Source organism: Seriola lalandi, unplaced genomic scaffold (genome assembly GCF_002814215.2).
Source record: "Seriola lalandi dorsalis isolate HSWRI2012SDOR001 ecotype SW California unplaced genomic scaffold, Sedor1 jcf7180002054309, whole genome shotgun sequence".
Classification (NCBI taxonomy): domain Eukaryota; kingdom Metazoa; phylum Chordata; class Actinopteri; order Carangiformes; family Carangidae; genus Seriola; species Seriola lalandi.
The window spans coordinates 428,334-434,252 of NW_019524862.1; positions in this window are offsets into that span (position 1 = coordinate 428,334).

Here is a 5,919-nt window from a genome sequence, read left to right on the forward strand (position 1 = left end):
CCACGGTTCAGTTCCTTTAAAGCGGCCTTGTTCAGATGTTTCCCTCCCTCGGTAACAAAATCTAGGCACCGCGCCACAAACCTTCAAATCTATTACATTCTTCATGTAAAACTTCATTCCTTGTGCTCGTGCAGCCCCAACTGCATTTTACTGCCTCTTTCCTGTTCGTGATGTCCTTGTTTCACCTGTTGATTCCTTTTTCCAAGTCACCCAGTCAGCTGTCATCAACAGCACCACCTTCACCACAACCATGCTGCACGCTGCTGCCCTCAAGAAACTGGTCTGCCTATTTCATGCACCTGCCATGGCTTCATTTGTGGCTTCACTATGATTTCTAAACATATATAATCTGATAACTTCTTGTTTTTGTGTTGGGTTTCTAGTTTTTATTGGATGAGGTTTTCCAATTTGTTGTAGCTTGAATCCAGAAAGGTTTCTTTTTCAGGCATCGTTAACATTAAGAACACTGAGGTCATCTCCTCTGTATTTTAGGAAATGTGGAATTTCTTTTAACCTGGTACTATGACTGATAAGTTCTGGATGTGGATCTTGGATGTAGAAAGGATATTGATAACTTGAATCGTAGGCTTCAGCTTTAGTAGGTGTCTTTGGTTGAAAGAAAATATTGATTAATAAAATAAGAATGTACTTTTCCCGTTAACCTTGTTGGGGCCTGCTTGCTCTGCTTTTGTGCACACAGTCTTGTGACATTCACATTTGAATATGAGCTCTTTAGTCACAGTAACAGTAAACGTATTGGTAAGTCTCATAACTGGTTAAACTCAGCAATTCAGATAGTTCTGGTGCAGTTTCCCCGGTTGGATAATAAAGTGTGGAGGACTTTTATAATTTTGAAAAAACAATTCTTCCTGTTTTTCCATGAAAAAAAGCTTTACATGTTGTTGTAAGTCAACTTACAGAAAAAGACTACTTTTAAATTGGCATATAAGCTAGCAGCCCTTACTGCTAGTGTCAAGGTACCATCTTCCAAGCTCTGTCATGCCTTTGCCCAGTTTTACACTGTCCTGAATCAGGCTGGTCTTCCATCTGCATTTTCCAGGTGTTAAAACCTGGTACTCAGCTTCATCCATTGATCCAGCTCAGTATCTCATTTGTCATGCAGCTGCCATCATGTTGTACCAGCTGTATTCTTCCTGCTCATGTACTATACTCACTGTGTGATCATTGATTTCTTGCCAGTAATCGTGATAACCTGACAGAAAACCAAACAAATGTCATTGTTGCCACATTCTTCTCAAGCTTTTTATTCTCTCTCATGTGTCCCTGCTGCTCGGTGAGTGTATTCACACTCAGTCCTGCCTGTTTCTACAGTATTGGTTCATAAACTTTAAAGCTAACAAATCTGATTACATTACATTATTACATCTTTAATTCAGTAGATTGAAGATTAAATCATCTTTACATTCAGTTGTTGTTTTCAGCATATTTAACATATTAAGCTAACTGTAGGTCTGTACAATGCTATGTTTAGCATGTTAGCGTTCCACTGCACTAGGTTGATGACAGAGCTGAGTCTGACAAGTTGAGTCTGAGTTGTCTTAAAAGGGCCATTGTCTACAGTAACAGAGGGGTCCAAAAGTCTGAAACCCATTTCCCATTCAAGTGAACAGGAAAGTGGTCTTCCCGTTATAATGTTGTTGACGTATTGTATTGTTTCCCAAAAATGACTCTTTAATCTTTATGACCAGTAATTTATGGCAGAGTAAGTGTGTCATTCCAGTAATGCCATATGCCTTTTCCAGGTGTTAAAATCCAAGTTGAATGTGAGTCTTTGCTCTGTAAAATCCAAGTTGAATGTGAACCTTAGTACAACTGAGGAGGACAGATTTCATTTTAAGGCTGATGAAAGCTGCAATAAGTTGAAAATAGAGCTGAGTTGAGTCTGAGTTGTCCTTAAAATGGCTATTGTATTGTATAATGGCTATTGACCTATTTCCCATTCAAGTGATCTTACTCTTACTGTTTATTGTATTGATTCCCAAATGTGACACTTGACTTATCTTAATGACCAGTAATTTATGGCAGAGTAAGTGTGTCATTCCAATAATTCAAAACGGCAGCAGGTCTCAGATGAACATGCCAACCTGGAATTGTGTGTTGTACACTGACACTGTACACTTATTACAAAATAAGACTGCACTTCCTGTTGTGTATATTGTGAGGTGAGCAGCCTATAGCACACTATAAGGGAAGTACAAACAGACAAACAGACTAAAGAGGTGCTGACTGACAGCAATATAATGCAAATCATTAGCACTGTGTCCACATGCTGTTGAGAGGTCCCTGGCGTCACAAAAGCCCTGAGGGAATAATAATAGAACAGATTCCATGACACATTATGACATTTTTTTACACCCTCAGTTTCTTCCTGCTCATTTTTCAAGGTGGTGCCTTTTTTTCTTTCCATTAGTTTATCTTGTGAAATCACCTTGGCATTCAGCACATAGCCGCTTCCTCCTTCCTCAGAGTTTGCAACACAATCTGCAAGTTTAAGAACAAGCTCAATAATCATCACAAAATAGAAACCAGTTGTGAACAGTGAAAGCTGCCAAAGAATCACTATCTAGTCCAATCTATTCATCATGTTTATCCGACAAAAATTCTTGAGATTCAACCAAGCCTGTGCTCACTGTGTCTGTTAGGTGTGACTGCATGTTGGAAAGCGAAAATCCAGCTGTTAAAAAGGCCAATGCTAAAGTGTAACCTCACTGAATCTATTGGCAAATAGCGTTCAGATTGACCTGTAGAGCATCGTGGCGTGCTCACTGTAGTGTTTGCTTAGTCACTGAGAGTAATACTGGTTGTATACCATTAGTGATGAAGTATTTTCCACGATTCTAGGTAAAAATGTATTTGTGAAAAGGCTTAGATAATAAGATTCCCTGTTATTTTGTAGAAATAACAAAAAAATAACAAAAAAATAAATATGCAAGTAGTAAAGCAAGCAAAAATTGCTGATGTGACAAACCAATGATGCACAGCTGCAAACTGACTTACAAACATCTGTTGTATGTCCAGTAATACTATCTGTACATGCTCTGCTTCTCCACAGATGCCATTAAATTATTATATAATAAATATCAAATATGTCAAATATGTACATAAATACTGAAGCTATATTTAAAATTCATGCAGACATTCAATGGACCTTTCAGCAGATTTATAGAGTAAATAAATCTGTATCAGTATAAATCAGCATAGATAGAGTAACCAGTCTTGAATGTTTAAATAGTGTTTACAGTAATTGCTCATTCATCAGTAAACAAAAGTACAACAAAAACCCTTTGTGTCACTCTGCTGGTCAAGGATGAAATCTCCCCAGAAGTTTCCCAGAGGTGAGGTGGGGCTGGGAGAGGTTGAGATGTGTTCTTCTTTGTTATTGCACTTTAGTAATTTATTGAAAAATTGTAATTTAATGAGTGTAAATGCTGTCCATACAGTACATCTCCATATTAGGCTTCTTCTTTAAAATTCATTTTGAAACCCTCATGTTCCTCAAAACAGCCTTTAGTTAAGCAAGACAAAACTAAAATAAGTCTGTTGCTCACCTTAGACACAGAGTCAGGTTCCGAAACATGACATGCTTTTTACTTTAACACAATGTTTATTAATACTTCTGTGATAGCATCACGTCAGTCACGATGATAAACAGTTTGAAAGAGTTGCAATTTTTAGGAAGAATTATTATGTGTTATCAAAGTGAAACTGAAATACTTCTGACCTGTTTGTGCCAACTCGATTTTTTTTCTGCCCTTTTTATTTTTTCCTGTCTAGTTCCTTTTATCCACGGACGTTTGCTGCAGAGATGATGATACTTAGTGACAGTTCGTATTCATTAATTTTGTGCAAATGGCATCTTCGTTCATAAAGCCGTGTTTTATACATGGATGGACACAACTGTCTTCCTGACATACATTCAAAAAACCTAAAACATAAAATTGCATGACACTTTGAGGTAATAGGATAAGATTTCCTTGACGTTGTAAACTTCTGTTATCATTATGAGTCTTGGGGAAGCTGCCTTAAATTTTCAGTACCAAATGCATTACTTCCTTATTATGTTCATAGTACAGTCTGGATTACTCAACTTTATATACAAAGTTGTTGTTATCATACGTGGACTAAATGACTCACTGACCCATTGTCCAAAGCAGCTTTGCTTCCTGGATCATCAGCAGTATTAGGCAATAATGACTCTCTAAACAATCCAGGAAAAAAGACCCTCAAAACCTGCTGTTTTTTTTTTTTCTTCAATTTCATCTCATTTCAATTGTGACATGTTTCTGCTTCAGACTGTGCAGAATCGTTACTTGATTGTAAAAGCTGAATTTCCCAACAGCGTGCTCTCCCCAAATACACACACACACACACACACACACACACACACACACACACACACACAACTAACCAACTTAATGGTGAAATGTGACTTCTTGCTAAAACCATGAGGTTGACTAACAACTTTCTTCAAAGAGGAAACTGGCCAGGACTAATGCAACTCTCCTGTTGTTGCAAACACAATGAACTGCTGACAGAAAAATTACCTTTTACTTTGACAAAGAGCAGACAAACTGAACGCTCATTCAAAGTGACAAGTTATTCAAAATAGTCTATTCTTTTGCATGAAATCTATTAGTCATTTAAAAGTTTAATTTTAGAGTTTGTTGTCTCACACACCTGTCAGTTTGACTTAATCCTCTGCTATTATTGTTTAAAAATACGGATGCATCATTTAAGGCAAGTACATCAAAATATACAGTATATATATATGTGGTATGTGCAACCTAATCCTTAAATATTTTATTGTGTCTGCTTTTGAGAATGAGGCTGCACTTATCAACAACAAATTAAAATAATTCTAAAGCAGAAAAGAAAGGTAGTGCATAGTGTGGATATCTAACTATAGTTAGGTTCAGGTGCAGGACAAAACAGAATACAAATAAAAGTAAGATTCATTTTCAACAGGACAACTTTTCCTTTTTCCTTAAATAATTTTCAGACCTCTTTAAATAGTTTAAATAGTACAGTGATAAAATACTCTCTCAAACATTTTATCAGGGCCAGTTGGTTAATTATTATAACTCCGGTTTTTCACAGGCCAGTGGACTTCCCCACAACCTCTGTTCCTTGTCTTGTTATCATTAACAATTCTATGTGACAGCTATGAGGTTGTCTTTGTGTATACTGCAGCCACAGGGCTCCGCACCCAAACACACACAGCCCCACACAAGCACACCCAAACACACACAAGAACACACATACAGTTTCGAGGCAAACTTATATTTGACTGTGTATTTGTCTTTGTTTTTTTTCCTCATTGCACGGCCATGTCTCACACATACAACCTGCCATTCATTGACACACAGCATTCTGATCGGTGGCGACAAACACCTTAAGTTAATTTTAAGAAATGTTATTATTGATTTTTTGTTCATTCAGCATTTAAAGGTCAATAAACTATTTCAAGAAAAAAAAAATTATGATTGCTTCCTCTTTTCAAAGACTTTCACAAGTTTATCTGTGTTGTAACGCAGCAGGTCTTCATCCACAACATGACAACACCAGCAAACTAGTAAAACAAAGCACACGCAAACTGTCCAAATCCTCTTTATAAAAATTAAATTACATCCCTCCAAAGACTATATCTCCTTGAGGAAAGTATAGAATGTGAACCAGTTATTTCAAATGTTATGACAAGAAATGTCAATGAACACAGTCCAAACCTTGTTGATAAAAACAAAAATAAAAGTGCAAAAATCAAGGGGATCCCTGGTGGTCGATGGGTCAACATGTACCACAATGTCACCTGCCCCCCCCCCCCCAATTGTTTTACTTTAATCTCTAAAGACTAGACCAGATCTATTTATGTCACATTATGTCACGAAAAAGGAAAGTATG